The following is a 19,399-nucleotide window of genomic DNA, read 5'->3' on the forward strand; positions in this document are numbered from 1 at the left end:
GCCACACTTGTGTCATAATTTGGACGTGACATTCACTTTGGTGAAATAAATAGATATTTATCTATTCATAAATAGATATTTATTTCACCTGCAACTGTTCTGTTCCAGTTTTACTTTAAGCTAAAATGGGCATTTTGAACATTTTATATTCACATGTTAGTGCCAAAATATGCATAATGTCATCTACACTTACTTTATATTAATGTTATAACAAAAAGAGAGTTTACAACTTGATGTCTTCTAAATGGGAGCCCAATTGATACATATCAGTTCAGTGGCGCAAATAAGACAACATCAAGGCCCCACAAATATTGTAATTTCCTGTGGATTAATAAAGCATTACCTAACCTAACTTAATCCCCCAAACCGATTTTTTTATTACATATATTAATTTAATCAATTAATCTTATTTATTTGTATGTTTTTTACCATTATGCCATGCTATCACTCCTGCACTCACCATTTAACTAATTATTTACTAATAATTTAATGTCACTGTGCACTAATCACTCGACACTAATCCACCCTTCCTCCCTGTATATGAGACAAATAAAATGATGTTATGTTTTTTGGTTTTAATGTGCCTTCTCAAAAGGATAAGTTGCTGCCATCTTGTCATCCCCTTGAATATTTTCCCCAATGTTGTGCCTTTCCATACCATTATGATTAAAATCCCACAATATAAGAAATATTTGCCTTAAAATTCTGTCACAAAACATTTCCCAATTTAAAATTTTATTGTAATTAATTATATTTACACATCTTGCAATAAAGGCAACATTTGATGTAATTCAATGATTAACTGCAAAATAGGTGTGTCATTTCAGATTTATAATGACTGCAGTTCAAAGTTGAATTGACTTATCCTCATTATATCCCCTTCGTATCTAATTTACACAGCTGAAATGCTGCTTCCGTTTCCTCAGAGCTACCCCCTCCTCTTAGGAACTCCAGCGCTCCCCAGTAAGTAAGTTAGGTCAGTCGATAGGACGATTTGTTCCATGGCTGACCCAAAGAAAACCCCAACCACCAAACGCCCATCCGACCTCATGTTTATACTTCCATGATGACTCCAGCCTGCCCAATCAGACTTCCAGTGACTGGCCTTCAACTGAAACTGTATCCATCTTAACCATCTCAGCCATTCCAAGCAGCAACTGGAGACTAAGGCCACATTTATTGCATGAAAAGGCCTTGGTATTGCACCGAGTCTAATGCATTTAGTGTTTCTAATTGGGAAGGAATTGCTGTGTTTACATTGGCACAAGTTAATAGAGCTAGATCCTCTCGCCCTGTAGCTAACTGGGCTCAAGCTCTCTGAACCTTTCTTTCTTGAAGTTTCTTAAGGTAAATTTTGTAAACAAGGCAGACAGAAATTCAGGTTTATTATTATTATTATTATTATTATTATTATTATTATTATTATTATTATTATTATTATTATTATTATTATTGTATTATTTTATTTTTTCTACTGTAAAAATGTAGTTATATATGTATATATATATATATATATATATATACATATATATATATATATATATATATATATATATATATATGTGTGTGTGTGTGTGTGTGTGTGTTTGTGCATGTGTGTGTTTGTCACTGTTAATCGGGGGAAACATATTGAGACATATTGAGATTAAAACATGTTGAGATTGGGTGAAACATATTGAGATTAAAATATTTGTATTATTGTGATATAAATAAAATTGTTCAACCCTGGACTCCAACCACTGGGAAAAAGGAACACCTTGCAAGCTACAGTACTTTGCAGCCAGTTATGGTTTTTTGGTGAACACTGTTGCTGATGGCATCTATTGTATTTCTTTATTTCTGCCATTGACTGAAGACCATCATCTTCCCATAATGAGAGATGACTCTGATGAGCAGCACCGCTATCACACCTGTTCTCCAAAATTTCTGAGTTGAATTCCAATTTGCAGCTGATTAAGGTGGGAACTCTAAAACAAGCAGAATCAAAAATATAACAACTACAACAGAATGCTTAGAGAAATATCTCAAACGTACAAATACCACTTAAAATATGGCACATGTTGTGACATTATAATCGCAATCACAATCAGCTTCTGTTTAAAATTGTGAAGTGGAGAGAAAATGATACAGCATTTTCAAACATTTTTTTTCCACCTAAACTGACACTCCAGGCAAGGAGACCATTTATCTGATATATATATAGTAGGATAAAAGGCAACTTTTATAAACTCATCGAGACAGCTTCTTTTAAATGTTTAGTAAATATGTAAAGATTAGTTTTGTGGTGTTTCGTGTAACTTGTATGTGTAATTTGGACATTTTGTATTGAGATTTGGTCCGTGTTGGTAGATGGCTTGCTTTTTGTTGTTGGAGTCTTTGGTATTTATTTATTTATTTATTTATTTATTTATTTATTTATTTAAATTGTCTAATAAGTCAATGCTGTGTTTGTATTTGGGCCCTGTTGTCATATTAGTATTTGGGGAATGTTGTAGTATTTTTATTTCTCATATTTTTTTGTGGTAGATTTGATCTCTTTTGTAACCGATGTAACTGCCAAATGTTGGTGATTAAGAAAAACAGTTGTCACTGCCAAACCTTGGTGATTAAGAAGAACATCTGTCACTGTCAAACATCGCTGTTTAAGAAAAAAACAGTTGTAACTGCCAAACTTTGGTGTTTACTGTGTGTTGTAGATGGAATGTTTTGTTCAGTTTGGTTATGTTATGTTAATTTAGGATTAGATTTTCTTCATTTTTTGCTATTATGTTATTTTATTTGTGCTTTTTGTTTTCTTTTATTTCTTTGTGGAAACTCCGAATGTTGTTGATTGAATTTGAATTGTATTGTAATTGCATTTTATTTATTTATTTATTTATTTATTTATTTATTTATTTATTTATTTATTTATTTATTTATTTTTATTGAAAATGCGTAGCTCAGAGTAAATGAGCTCTTGCCAGAGTAACATCATAGCAATTTGTTTCCTCTGTAATCCATAAACCTTGGTTGCACAGAATTCCTCTGCCTGCACCCCACTTGATACTGGTTCAGTCAGATTCCCTTAGATCTGGTGCCGGTAACATCTACAGCAACTTTTTAATGACCCGTTGATCTGACTACAGTGTGTTGGATCAACAAAACACCTCAAAACTATAGGGCACTGAAAACTTTAGTTGTTCACCACTGTATTTCTTCTGAAAAGATCACAATGTACCATAATGCAATCTTATTTAAACAAGTTAAGACTGCTAAACTCTCTCAACTCTAACAACGTGCATTATGATATACAAAAGTTGAAATGACATACTGAGAAATCCCAAACCCCGGAAAGAACTCTAGCACCAAAAACATGAAGACTGACAAGCGTTACCACACACAGCCGTCAGCCACAATTATTTTCTCATTCCTTTTCTGTTTATGTTGAAACTCACATAGCTGAAGTCATGTAAACTGGAAACAATGCCCAAAACTAAAGTTTCTATATCCTCTAACTCTCTGTTGATTCTTAACCTCACATTGGAGCTGATGTCTAGTTATTAATTGTTTTGTAACTTTCTCTGTCTCCTGACAATAGATTCTAAAAAAGGAAACAAGACAGAAGGTTTGTTTTTATTTGTCATTCTTATATGATCCGATTTAAACTCTAAATTAGAGAGATTATTTTTGTGTTCCAGACTAAGTTTTGAAACATCACAGATAGGTCACTAATCAAGTTTTGCTTGCGTTGCTCAACTTTAAGTACACTACAGTGCAAACATATGTGAGTCAGTTTTTTTCTTTAAGGATTTGTTTTTCTTTTTGCTGTAGTGACCTTTATTTGACAGTGTTGAGACAAATAAGCAGACTGTGAGAGAGGGGGAACTCATGCGTCAAAGACCACAGGGCCAGGACTCAAACCGAGGACTTGTCACCATTTATTCACAAAATCAATTTTTTTTTAATTGAATATTTTAAGTTAAAGCAACACAAACATGAAAACTCCAAAGGCAGTATTCAAACACTGGACCTTCTTATTGTAGGGCGATAGTGCCACTGAAAACACAAATTGTAGTTTTCAAAATATAACTTTATCAATTTCCTATACCTAAACCACATAACGAGGTAACAATAATAGATTAAAAATATAGAAAGTTACATTTTACTGTGAATGAAACTATTTGAGTTCTTCAGAAGCAGCATGCAGTCCAAAGAACACATCAGACAGGTCAGGGATGAAGTTTTGTAGATGTGTAAAGAAGCATTGAGTTACAAAACAATGTCCAAAGCTTTGGAAATCTCTTTTTAAAGTGGTCGTATCGTGTATTCCAGACACATAGTGCCATTCTATAGTACAATTAACTATGCTACCTTCAGATGTTATAAAAATGATGTTTAAATTAAACCCAATAAAGAAAAGATTTGTCATCACAATTTGATGCCTTGATATTGTCTCTTTGAGAATCTATTGCTCTTTCTGACACTCCGCCTTCAGCACCTTATCACAACAATGCTTCTCATTATGATGTTAACAACAGTTGATGTTGGATTGAGAAGCAGTTCATATGAGAGGCTCGCCAGACGTACATTTTCCCCAGGTGTCTGCTGAGAGGGGCAGAGGCGGGGGAGGGGTGCTCTGTGAGGAGGAGCCTCGGCTGCAGACTGCAGCTTCAAGGAGGAGTTTTGTTGAAATAGGCGGTGCTTTGTGAGAGCAAAAATTTAGTCACCCACTTTTCCTATGGGAAATTCAATGATTTCTCATACATGCATGAAAGAATCAAAGCAACACTCCAGGTATGCTTTAGATCAGGGAAACACATTACAATACGACATAAGGCTGAAAAAAGTTGATTTTACATAATACTGTAGCCCCCCTTTAACACTGCTTAGTCAGAACTGAAGGGTTTCAACATTTCTACAAGGTACTGTGCTGGATAGAGAAGGTAATTATCCCAATGTTGCCAAGTCTGTTCCAGCAAATGATTGCAGGTTATTTTCTCTTGTAATCCCATCCTACTGTATGACATGCTTGACCCACTAGCTGCACTAAAGTGCACAGCTCATGATTTTATTTACCGCAGATTTCTGGAGGCATTGGGACCCTTATGTGGCCAGCTGAACTGAGACACAGTCCCACACATCAGCAACAAGCACACACACACACATAGTCCACCTGGATAGGTTTTAGTCATCAGCCAACCAGCTTAGTGATTATGTTTTCCACTGAGGCAAAACTATCTGAACACCCGCAGACAAAAACCCTCCAACAGATAAATGGATCCATGCACTCGCACTCAGCTGAAATACTGAGATTTACAGTCTGTACAAACAGAAAAGACTCACACACACGTGGTCCAGAGTCCCTCTTTGGTTGCTGGGAGTGGGTAAGGAAAGTCTGCGTACATCAGCAGCAAGTATATGAATGGAAGAATTGCCTTTGCTCTGGCACCACATAGTCACAATCCATTAGCTTTGACGGGGTACCCAAAAGGATCTGACAGCCTCCTGGCTGCGACTGCTGTGGCCTGGGGTGATGGGGACATACCTGTGGCTGCCTTGTGTACTCTGTGGGCATGTGGGGAAGACTGAGCACACGTAGCAGCTGAGGCCTGGCTGCAACGGTAGCTTTGGCTCTGCAAGTCCACTCCAGCTGTTACCTCTATATATGTTTTTAACAACAATAAATTTCTCTCACTTCTTTCAAGCATGTTATTCTTGGCTCACACTTTCACAGCTTTGTGCTCTTATTCACTTTCTTTCATCCAAATATACTCAAATTACAGTGATGTGAAGAAATTGGAGTATATTAAAGGTGCAAAATCAGATCCACAAAGTGTCAGACAAAAAAAACTATTTTGAAATTTTGAGAGAACGTAGGAATTTATTTTTAAAATTAAAAATAAATGTTAATCAATATTAGTCTCAATCATATTTCCAGGGGTTTGCGCTATCCCTAGAAGTCATCCCTTCCTCCGTTGGCACCTAATTCAAGTAAACTGCTGAGAAAAGGGACACTTTTTCCAATTTCTTCACTCCCTGGTGATTTGTACCATTTAAACTTATACAACTTAATATGTTACTGTTATATGGGTTTAAAGTATATATATATATATATATATATATATATATATATATATATATATGTATATAATTTTGTTTTTCTAACATATTTCGTCCGAATGGAAATAAATATTAACAGTTTGAAATGCCCCAGCCAAAGTCATGATGTGACTCCGATAGAAAATATGTGTAGGGAGATTAAGACTAAGGCGTTGGAAAGGAGGCCTTACAAACTCAAAAGTCTGAATTTAAAGAGAAAGACGAAAATGTTTTGAGGTACCTAATACTTCCCACTGTGAGAGGAATTTAATTGTTCTAAATCAAAATAAAAAGTCTTTATCTGCATCAACCACCTGTATGATGTGCCTAATTTGTGTCATTCTTGAACTGCAGTCCTGCAGCTGCAATTAAAATACCCCTGTTCATTGCAATTTGGTCAGTGTAACCGAGGTTATATGGCTGGCAGGAAACAACTAAGTTACAAATGTTGTTTATTTCACGTTTTTGAGAAAAAAGTGAAATTGAATACAATTTTATGCTTTTCAAAATACTGAAAACAGGCTCTCCTTCAGTTATTGCACAATAAATGAGAATCCTGTTGTCAGAATAATCCAGCTGTAATGCACAATATGTCAGCATTAGCTTACCTACTGCAAAACAATGTTTGCCACTCTTACCAAGCTGCAAACAACGCTCAATATTTTGCCTTTGTAGTATAGAAGTGTAAACACACACACACACAAAATGTATGGCTATTAAATTCCCAGAAAAAAAATAAAATCCATTTTATTTGTTAAACCTAAGAATGTTATCATGAGTCATACATCTAAAATTTTAGTGGATGGATCACATATAATTTTAAATGTATATAATTGTCTTTCATCCTCCAGATGGTTTCCATTTTTACTTAAGTAATGGTTACAATTTGTTTTACTGAAAATGTTAGTTCCCTCGCAGGCAAAATGCACAACTAAATGGCCTTTTCAACATTTTATTCTGTAGTGTTACATTTTTCAGCTGAAAGCACTTTAACAAAATACTAGTGCATACAATCTGAAATAACTGAATTTATTCCTCTTGAAATAAGTCATTTTTTTTTATTTATTCACAATTCTGCTGTCATTTTATTGTACATTTGATAGATTGATTTGAGATATTAGAAAAACAACATATATAAGGGAGGTGGATGTTTTTTCAGAGATTTTTATACAAAATGCTGAACACAAACTGACAAGATAAAATATTCAACAAGATCCACCATCACCATGGGATTGTTTATTAGTCACATATATAAATCCATCTAATCCAGATGGATTATGTAAATCCATCTGAATTTAAAATTTAAAGACTGTGCCATGTGTAATAGCCTGTTATTTTTATATCACAGACCTGCTTAAGATGATCAAGAGGATCATCTGTTATTCCTTGTGGTAAAACTGGCATGCTTGTGTTCTTCTTTTGTAAAGTGATTTAGGAAAAACGTCACTGAAGTTTGGGTTGCCTGTTTCATGTTAATCATTAAAAGTCTGTAAACTTGAGAAGACTTGACTTATTCAGGTTGTTGCAAGCTGTTTGTCATCTGATCTTTGTGAAGTTAAGAAAAACACATTCAAAATGATGATGTATTCTTTCAAAGTTATAAAATAATGATATTTGATTTTTTTTTTTCTGTTTTGCATACACTTATGTTCTCACCCTCTAAATGTTAGAAGTTGCCACTTCAAAGAAACAAACCCTCTTCAATGATGTGCTGAAAAAGAACCATTTGCAGAGTTTTACTTCTCTCTGAAGGGTCTTTGAGGAACACATGTTTTTTATAAGGGTCTTTTCGCCTGGCCTTGCATAAATGTTTTGCAGCGTTCCTCCTGCGAACTGGGGCCTGTCTTTACAGTGGAGGCTAATCAGTTGTAAATTCTGACTTTAAAAAGGAAACGAAGTGTATGGATGGAGCTAATCTCCATTTTTTTTATTGCTCTCTCTCTGTCTCCCTTTATTCTGTTCACTTTTATAAGTCTATCTCATTCGCAAATGCTGCAGGCATCCTTTCTTTTAAAAAGTGAAAGCACCAGATGAGGGCAAAGTAAAATGGAGAGAGTGGAAACGGCTTAGATAAATGATCCAGAGAATGGGTAGGAAGATTACAGGCTCAGAACCCAAGGGGGAAAGGAAGTAGGGCAGTAAATATTTTTAAAAGCTGTCAATAAATTTGCAGAGTGGAGTTGAAAGAGCTATCAGCAAGACATTGGGCTACTGGGCTGGGTGTGACCTTGGCTATAGAATCTAGTCAGTATGTAGCTGGAGACTTTCAGAAAAAACTTTAAATTAACAGTATCATTTATTTATAGAGTGCTGATTTACAAATGTTATCTTAAGCCACTCAGTTAGATGAACTGATCCAGTTTGTATGCAGAAATATGTGGACAATTCAACACATGTAACTGACTTTGATAGATACAAGTCAACTGCATAGATTCCAGTTCAATCTGAGTTAAAAACAAAAACAAACAATATGGTTAAGTTTATTTACATCAACTTCTGCTATTTTCATTTAGTTCTCAGTGCATAAGAAAGTTCTTTGACTCATTTTCCCACACCTTTCTGACCTGCTCGTTACTTAGCAGCCCAATTAAAGCTGATTTAAGGGTTCAGCTGCATGCCTATTGGGAAATATTCCCCCATAGGGTTGTGCTTCTTGATGACTGATGGGTTGATGAGATAATGACAGACAGGTACAAGTCTCAACTACGGTTGTCTGTTTATGCACTTCAACACATTTAGTCTCCTGCATAACCGAAACGCTCCAAAAACTAGTAAAACATGGCAGTAAAACTACAATGAAAAAAAGCAACTGTAACTGTCAAAGCTTTGTCTGTGACTTTTTAAATTACAAATTACCATATATCGAAAATGGGCTGTTTTTTTTCTTTATTTATTTCAAGTTGCAACCATGATGAAAGTCTATGTAATCTCTACATAAACACAGAAACTACTCACATATTTTCTGATCGAATTGTTCAAATTACCTGAATGTATTAAACATTAACTAGTTAGGCACCATTTATATGACCAGGAAACCCATAGCTATAGTTCAGCACTTGCATACCTTTCACCCAAATTGATAGTACATTTGATCTGACTTAATAAATATTGCATATTCACTGTCTATAGTAAAATTATAAATTTATTGCTTATAGTGTGCAACATACTAAAGACTCTAGTAAATTTCACCATTAAAATCATAGAAACTGTGCACATTCATCGCATAATAATGTACTCTGACTGCCTCTCCACGTAGCCAACTTATTTAGGATGATTTATAAAATCTATACCTGTACATTTTAATATTAATTTTTCTCAAAAAAATTGGAAAACTAGCATTCACATCTTGTCAGTGTCACAACACGAGTTACTTAAATTATTTTTAAAATTAAATAAAAAAATCAACATGTGTCTTTAAACTATAACATCTGTCTCAACCTTTGATTACAACTTTACGGATACTGGTTGTAGGCATTGCACTTTAACACTGCTTATCAGCAACAAATCTGAAATGTTTTAACAAAAAATGTTAATCAACAAAAAGCAATCATAGCAATAAATTAATCTGACTAGAAATATAAAGCCTGAGAGGGTTATAATGTATTTAACCTCTTTTTTCTGTTTCTTACTCCCGTTATATCAAACATCTTTGCATTTACAAGGCTCTAAACAAGACCTATCAAAACATAGAAGACAGTATTCATTGACCTATTTAAACAACCAATAGCTTAAGGCTTCTTGATACGTACCTCAATCAATTTCCACTGTAATAATGGTCATACACATATTTTAAATGCAATGGTAAAAGTAATGTTTTAATTATGAGATAAACCCACCAGGCCTCTTATTGGTTGGTTTGGTCTCTCTATTTTCTGTTTTGTAGATTTAGACAAAATTGGTTACATTATCAACCCAACTTCTTGGTTAGTTATGGATTCTGTGATTGTCTATTTTAGCAAAGAAATAAATAAAAATAGCACAATACATTAAAGGCACAGTTATCTAGAGTATTGTGTTTTGATTATAAGAAGAAAAGAGAAACAACATTAACATACTCATACATGTTTAACTGTATTAACTACCATCACAAGATAGGCATATAAAGCTGCAAGAGGATATATGGGCTGGATCAGTTGGTTATGCTTTATTTAATGTTTTTCTCCTAAAAAGCTGAACTTTCTTTTAGTTTTAAGAAAGTCAGACTGAAGGCAAATGGATCCACAAATACATTTACAGATGTCTGGTGATCCAAGGCAGGTGTGCAGGAGCAGTATGAAGCAGCAGATGGGGTGGAATCTGAAGGACAAGATAAAAACTTCATAAGTTGTTGAGTGAGAGAAGAAGTCTGCTGTCAATCACAGGGCAATGCAAACCACACAGGTCACACAAACATGGAAGCACCCATTTCCCCCTAAAGTCACCTTATACCTAGAGTAATCATTCTAGAAGCTTTGGATTTTGATGTGAGAGGCAGCAAGAGTGTGGCACAAACCAAGAAATGGATGAGGAGAAAATGCAAACTCTACATAAAGAGCAGGCTAACATTTGAACTCAGAATGTTCCTACTGCAAGGCAGCGATACCAACAACTCTGCCAGGGTGACACTGTCAGCATTGGTGAAGGTAAATATTTAATCAGGAGAAGACTGAAACACATCTGTTTAATGGTCAGCACCGTAGCGTGGCAGGGAACTGCCGATACGCCATGGTACACTGAAAACAGAGACAGATACCAGCCAACACCTGCACACCAGGAAATACTTCTGCAAATGGGAAGAAAGACTATGTGATTATAGGATTTATTTATTTATTTATTTTTTCTTGAAATTTATCAGTTTCTTTCCTTTTCAACAGGCTAACCAGCTCAAAGCCGATTGGAAATTGCATTGCATAATACATTATGATTACAATGTAATATTGTATTGAAATTTAAGATCATATTTTGATCTTATATTTTTATTATCTAAAGAAGTGATAACAAAAGGGATTTTGTGGACTAGTTTCTAGTTGATACCTTACATTTCTTTGTCTTGCCATGTATTGTCATATTTAAAACCATGGTTTAAAACATAAGGAATAAAGTGCATTTTGTGAACCATCCTGGTACTTTTTTAGAAAACACAAAACATATTGTACAGTGCGTGCACATTCTGACGCTAGCAGTGCTCTGGGGAGTCCGGAAAAAGTACATTCATTTTGTTGTGATGTCAGTATATCATTTATCATTTGCGATATTTATTTATAAATTAACTAACCATTAGGTTCATAAAGTTTAACTCTATCTGTGTCCCCAAGTGGAGAAATAATTATTAGCTAAGCTAATCGGAAATTAGTTCATGCTGTTGGCTCTTCAACAGATTAGTATATGGTGGTGAGTCGACTTTATCTATGTAGACAGAGTGTCTGCAAAAAGTAGCCTTGAGTAATGTTATTAATGTCTTATTGCTAAATTTCACACCAGTGGACTGCATCCTACCTGTTCATCTCTGATTGGCTACGCTCATGAAATTGTGGCGGCCTTGCTTAGCAGATGATCCAGTGGTGTATCTTCTTACAAGTGTAGAAAGATACACAGCCTTAAGCTATTTAAGCAACACCATAGACAAGGAAGGAAAATATGTAATAGTATGATTGAGCAATAAAAACCTAGAGCCAAAGCCATGTAAAACTGAATGCTTGTCATAGTCTCAGAACTAGTTCATATCTTGAGATTAGAACTCCTTTTTTAATCCTTTTTATGCTATACCTATCTTGTGCTATTTCTATTGTGCATTAGTAAGTATCAAACAACCCCTTTCCTTTATTGAAAGCACTGAAAATGTCATAACTGAATCCAGCTTACAAAGCAAAACAACCTTAACCCTCAAAACAATTAAAAAGACCAAGTTATGATCATTTCAAGATACTGTTGTCTGATGTGATGACTGTTAACATTTCTGATTTTCAATCACTCTGAATATTAATTGCTGGAATCAGTGCAAATTTGAATGCCTATAGGCATTATGTTTATGTTGTAGAATTCATTGGAATTTTGTTTTTTATAATATTATTGACATTTCTTCAACAACACATTGAATAAGTATTTCTTTTTTTTCTTTTTACCAAAAGTTTTATCTTTTGGTAAAAAGATAAAACTTTTTATCTTTTTACCACAACTTAAATCCTTGTGGTAAGTTTAATAAAACACATTCTAGTTTTATAAAACATTAAAATACAGTACACTGTTGTAAAAAAAACAACAACCCATTTATTAAAACATGTTGTGAGAATATAATGTTTTTACTGGCTTCATGTTAACTTTGTGATCCTTACTAACTGGGTATGTATTTTCTATTTTGTATGTGCTTTGCGCACACTAACTAAAAGCTGTAATAGAAGGCCCTGAGTATGAGGGGAAAGTGTCAGGATACAGATATTGTCTTTAACACCTTTCTCCTCACCCTTGGAACACATCTTCTTGAGTTTCTGTTTGATAAGCAGAGAGAACATCCTCCAGTTACTCTGGCTCTCCTCTTCCCGGCTGGTTTCCCGTCCTGTGGATAATGTTTCAGTAATTCTCGAACACAATGTGTTGCTGCTGCTTCTAACCTGTGGTGGTCAGTAGTTCATGACCTCAAAGCCAGTTTAATTCAACAGAGTGATAACAGTGCAAATAGATAGATGGAATAATTCTTAACTAATATGTAAGTCATTCAGGAATATGAATGATTTACATACTGGATTTTTACTGGATTTTTTTTTTTTTATATCCAGTAAAAGTTATGATGCAAAAAAACTTAAAGGGAACATATTATGCAAAACTATATTTTTGCACATGTACTTCCACTTGGATCTTTACTGTTTCTAAAAACAGTGCTAAAAAACACCCAGCTGTTTTTGGAAATAGTTAAATGTTTTTTTTGTTTTTTTTTTTGGTGTCTGCAAAACAAGGCGTTTCAGAAACCTCTTGAATATTAAGCCACAACTTGCAGGCATGTCCCTGATACCTAGCAACCTCAGCCGAGTCCTTCACCAAGCCAAGTGGAGCTATGCTCCATTCACTATTAGAAGATAAACATTTATGAGTAGTTTAACTGCACAATGGCTGCTGGAAAAGACTAGTGTTTTGTTGTCAGCTGCAATGAACAACATGCGTCCATAAACATCCTCCCTGTCAGAATTCCTTGGCTTCATTTTACTTTCTAATGGCAATATCCCAGACACATTGCCAAAAAAGCATTATAGTTTGCTCAAATCACTTCATGAAGATCTCTTTTGAAAATAACCAACAGTACATGACAAGATTTATCAAGAGACTTCAACTGAAGGAACGTTTTCTCCCTATCAGACCCAGATGGCATTCGTTGCTAGACTGCCCATTGCCTTTCTGCGCTATTCAAGGGCTTACAGCACAATCCAGGCTTTCTCCCATTGATTTGAATTCCCTCCAGTAGAATTTCTACTGGGCCAATCAGTCAATAGAAGAAAAAAATTGTGAATTATGATGTTGATTTTCTGCACTGGTTTATAATGTAGTCTGCTTGCAGTTTTAGCAATAGCAGCGGACGAAGTGAACAAAGTTGTTCAGTCTGAGTTAGTCAGGCTTCCAAATATTGAATTAACATTAACCGTCATTTTGTTTAGCTCGGCGCTTCTCTCTTCGCAGTGGAGGATAGTTGTTTACAGTGCAGGCAATTACTGGTAAGCTTTGTAAAGTTGAACTGGCACATTACATGTGTCATGAACAAATGTTAGCAGTTGGATAACATTTGAAACAATTGCACTGTCGAGAAAAGTCGAGCTCATCCCACTTCCCCATGCTGGAGATTTTAGTTTAATAATAACAATAAATAAAGTTATCTTTAAAACTGATTACACAGGTGACATCAAGACCCAACAGTAGAGTCAGACGGTAATAAAATTAATCTGGTTGTGTGTGTTGTTATTGTGTCCTGCTTTAATTCTACTTTTTTCTATTTAATCATAAAAAAATCATAGTCTGACAGAAGGAGAGTTATGAAACAGGAAAAGCAGGTTTCCTGGAAAAAGAGGAAGTTTCCAGCCTGCAATGATTAAAATAGTTCAGACTGCTCATTTTGAGCTCTAAAGGTTTAAGGAATAAAATCTAGACATTTTGAGGAATTGGATAAAACCCAGAGTAAAATACTTAAATTAATAATGATAACTTATGATTAAGCTAATAATTAATATTGGTTTAACCGGTGGTTGATGTTGGTTTGATTATAAGAATATTTACACTTACTCTTATACTTATTGAAATACTTACAGGTGAAAGAAGTAACTGTAACATGGTGTCAAATGATTAGAATAATGAATTATTATTGGTTTCTTTTCAGAAATGTCTGTAAGAACTCACATTATGATTATAAGAGTAACTAATAAGTAATGGTTATTATAATATTGTAAGTGAATGCTAAATCAGAGAAACTAAAAGGTTATAAATGTGATTTTGACATTGAACTGGAAATGGTGTAAAATGTGTAACTGTAACTAAAGGTCACTGATGTTGTGTTAGAGGTAGATGGTAGGTGAAAGGTCAGGTGGAAAGAGGAACTGATGGGAGAGCGGAGGTGTCCAACGCCTTATTGCTAAACTTCAACTTACCTAAGAGAAGGTTAGACACAAGAGGGCTGTTGAGCAACTCGGGGACATTAGAACAGACATCAGGTCATGTCCAAAGATGGTGATGGATATGAGATTATAGGTCCAAGCAGTCAGCCAATGAAACAGGCACAGCAACAAAGCTAGCCAATGCAAATGCACCAAAAGGGTGGATAAACCCTATATAAGGTGAGTGCAAAAGAGGAATCTTTGGTTGGATCCTTCAGGCAGCTTCGAGCCAAGATCGAGATGGACAAAGAACTCTGCAGCTGAAGAAGAGCCGGGGCCACAGAACCGAAGACTGTTCTGCACATGGGGACCAACCCGTTAGCCCCGCAACATGTGGCTTCAAATCGCACTTTTCTCAGCTGGGTTCGAGACCCCAAAGACAAAGACCAAGGCAAAGATGAAGATAAAGACAAAGGCAAAGAACAAAGGCAAAGAGGAAGAACTGGTGTGTTCCTTCCATGAGATCAGCCCTTCTACATCTCGAGAGACCAGAAAGATCGTGAGACGAGGAGAAAGGAGCTACAGAGCTGCAAGACAAGAAGGAGAGGGCCGCTACGAGCATGAGGAAGTCACCCTGAGGCCCGAGACCTGCCGCTCTGACTCAGTACTCTTCCTGTACTGGGAGCCTCCTGCTGCTGCAACACCTTTTTCATCATCAGGCCAGTTCTGGGGTTCAAAATGCCAAACACCGTCCGTCTCTCTCAAAGTTTATCTTTTTTAGTTCACAGTGTCAGCATTAGGGAAAGACAGGCTAGATTATTGATTTTACTTATTTGATTATTTCTGCTACTGATTTAAGCTGTACTGACCCTTGCAAAATTGCCTTACTAATAAAATAATTAGCATTAAGAAAATCTAAAAGATGTTGTGGACATTCAGTTAATGAGTCACCTTAAAGTTCTTTGATGGTTGTAAAATAGCTATGAAGTTTGATTCTGGGAGGAGAAAGTGGAAAATGTTTTATAGGTTGCTTTTAGCCAAAACTAAAACAACACCCTTGGGACTCGCCCGAGTCACTAAAACTAACCTGGTTCAATAACAAGTGCAAGTTGTAATAAGAGAAAGAGCGACCGTTAACAGGTGTGCTCTGTGAAACTAGCTGATTCCGGGCTACTCTATCTGGCTAATTCACAGGGTGAAAAAGGGTGGGACATCTGGATGAAGGTCGTTAGAAACCAGGCTAGTCTTTCTCGCACCCAGCTTAAACAGAGTTTACTTCAGTTCTGGGTAGGGTAAATCTCGGCAGATTTAGGAAACTCAATTCACCCGTTAGACGGAGAGCTGGGAGCAACATCTCCCTCCTCTCAGAAGAGGAAGTAGAGAGAGAGAAGGGGGGGGGAGGTGTTGTGCAACAACAAGGTGGCGCCCAACGTGGGGCCACGCCCCTTGAGAAGAGGTGGGGCACCGCCCCTTGAGAAGAGGTGGGCCCATTTCAAATGAGTAGGAAGGACCTACGTTAACCAAGTCAGTAAAAACAGAGAGGCGAGTATCTGAATAGCTCACTTGGAGGCTAGCTCTTAAGGAATAGAGTTAGTGGTGACTGATCCGGCTGTCAGTCACAACCCTCGCAGTAACTGTATGGCATGCAGGTGAGGGAGAGCTTCTGCTGAGGATAGATTCGAATATCCGGACGAGAAGCCAGTAGCCAATAGCCTGGACCCATCCCTGCTCGAAGGCTAAAGAGAGGCTTTGGGGGAAAGGCGACTCGAACACAAAGACAAGCAGGAGAGAAGATGAAGATTGATCCCTGTCTAGATCCCTGTTCCAGTCAGCCCCAGTGAGAGTGATTCTGTATGGAGAGGGATTTGAGACATGGACTCGAGTGAATCAAAGGAAGGTTGTCTTTGCTGGAATCGAGAAGTGGGACAGTTCTCCCAGAGGAAGGGAGGTCCCAGAAGAGTACGGGGACGAGGTCGTGCGGAGCGTGCATGGGGCCCTAGGACATGCAGGCGTGCGATCCACCCGTAAGGAGCTGGAAGAGCATGAACTTTGGATCCCACTGAAACAAGTCCAACGCGTGCTGAGGGACTGTGAAGTGTGTGGAAAATACAACGCAGGTCGCCGAGGGCAACGGTTGGAAGGGTGTTCATCAAAGAGCACATTACCCAGGGCTTCAGTCTGCATGGATGTAGCAGACCCCATGGATAACAGAAAAGAGAGGTCAGGAGTACCTCTTCGTGCTGATGAACATGATGTAACAGTGACAGCTGTAGAAGAGTAGGTCTTCCCCTGCAGAGAAACTCCGTTCACGTCACGGAAAGCAGGAGGGCAGAGGCGCTTCTCCTTTTGGCCCAGAGAGGGAAAGGGGAAGTTGCGGTTTGCAGTGTCATTGAAAACAGGGCAGAAAGTTTGGATTAAAGCTCAAGATCAGCCTGCAACAACGGTGATCAAGCTGAAATTCAACGGAAAGAATTTTGTGAAGCAAGTACTGCACTGCAAAACAGTACTATTAATGAGGAAAGGGGTCCACAAGGTCAGTGCTCAAGCCAGTTCTTAGCTAAAGCGAACCAGAACATTGCAAGAATCAAGCAACATGCCATCCTGTGTTAGATTTTCCACTATTACAGGATGATTGCCATTCAAAGAACAACTTCAAGGCTTTGACTGGGAGGGCCCTGAAGAAATTGGATTATGCTAAAGAAGAACTCCTGTCACAAACGGATGGATTAAAATGGAAAAGGGACTGAAGTCGTGAGGAAGGAGTGGCATCATAGAGAACCACAAAGATCATCCTGCAACAAAGCATTGAACACCTGGAAGGGGAAGGGTCAACAGTTTCCTCCCAGGACCTGAACAACTTCTGATGCCTCCGACAACTCCAGTACCCCTTAACGACCTCCAGCGACGGAAAAGGATTACGATTGTGGATAAAGCATCCTGCTGCTTATGCTTTTTGTGTTGTTCTGCTGAACTTCCAGATTTTTTTTTTTTGTGAAGTTTCTGCCTCAGTCCGTCAGCTCATCAACCTGTCCTTAAGGAATTGCCACATCCTGAAGAATCGACAGTTCATCCAGCTGAGGATCAGAGCGACCTGGGTTCTCTTCGACATTCATCACTTCCTGGGAGGCATCAAAACTCCAAGGAGGGGGTGTCAAAGAGCAGTGGAGTTTTGAGACTCTGCATCTTCACATCACAAGCTGCTGAGTCCTTTGTGACGACTGAGGATCTGCATCTTCACATCACAAGCTGCTGAGTCCTTTGTGACGACTGAGGATCTGCATCTTCACATCCCAGAGGACCATCTTCTCTTTCCAGGGGATGACGACGCAGACCTGAAGGAGGGTGTTGGGTTCCCAGCATGTGAAAGGTCCGACCTCGAGGAGGGGGTGTCGAGAAAAGTCGAGCTCATCCCACTTCCCCATGCTGGAGATTTTAGTTTAATAATAACAATAAATAAAGTTATCTTTAAAACTGATTACACAGGTGACATCAAGACCCAACAGTAGAGTCAGACGGTAATAAAATTAATCTGGTTGTGTGTGTTGTTATTGTGTCCTGCTTTAATTCTACTTTTTTCTATTTAATCATAAAAAAATCATAGTCTGACAGAAGGAGAGTTATGAAACAGGAAAAGCAGGTTTCCTGGAAAAAGAGGAAGTTTCCAGCCTGCAATGATTAAAATAGTTCAGACTGCTCATTTTGAGCTCTAAAGGTTTAAGGAATAAAATCTAGACATTTTGAGGAATTGGATAAAACCCAGAGTAAAATACTTAAATTAATAATGATAACTTATGATTAAGCTAATAATTAATATTGGTTTAACCGGTGGTTGATGTTGGTTTGATTATAAGAATATTTACACTTACTCTTATACTTATTGAAATACTTACAGGTGAAAGAAGTAACTGTAACATGGTGTCAAATGATTAGAATAATGAATTATTATTGGTTTCTTTTCAGAAATGTCTGTAAGAACTCACATTATGATTATAAGAGTAACTAATAAGTAATGGTTATTATAATATTGTAAGTGAATGCTAAATCAGAGAAACTAAAAGGTTATAAATGTGATTTTGACATTGAACTGGAAATGGTGTAAAATGTGTAACTGTAACTAAAGGTCACTGATGTTGTGTTAGAGGTAGATGGTAGGTGAAAGGTCAGGTGGAAAGAGGAACTGATGGGAGAGCGGAGGTGTCCAACGCCTTATTGCTAAACTTCAACTTACCTAAGAGAAGGTTAGACACAAGAGGGCTGTTGAGCAACTCGGGGACATTAGAACAGACATCAGGTCATGTCCAAAGATGGTGATGGATATGAGATTATAGGTCCAAGCAGTCAGCCAATGAAACAGGCACAGCAACAAAGCTAGCCAATGCAAATGCACCAAAAGGGTGGATAAACCCTATATAAGGTGAGTGCAAAAGAGGAATCTTTGGTTGGATCCTTCAGGCAGCTTCGAGCCAAGATCGAGATGGACAAAGAACTCTGCAGCTGAAGAAGAGCCGGGGCCACAGAACCGAAGACTGTTCTGCACATGGGGACCAACCCGTTAGCCCCGCAACATGTGGCTTCAAATCGCACTTTTCTCAGCTGGGTTCGAGACCCCAAAGACAAAGACCAAGGCAAAGATGAAGATAAAGACAAAGGCAAAGAACAAAGGCAAAGAGGAAGAACTGGTGTGTTCCTTCCATGAGATCAGCCCTTCTACATCTCGAGAGACCAGAAAGATCGTGAGACGAGGAGAAAGGAGCTACAGAGCTGCAAGACAA

The sequence above is a fragment of the Poecilia mexicana genome, unplaced genomic scaffold (assembly GCF_051168715.1).
Source record: "Poecilia mexicana isolate PSO_F unplaced genomic scaffold, ASM5116871v1 scaffold_5, whole genome shotgun sequence".
NCBI lineage: Eukaryota > Metazoa > Chordata > Actinopteri > Cyprinodontiformes > Poeciliidae > Poecilia > Poecilia mexicana.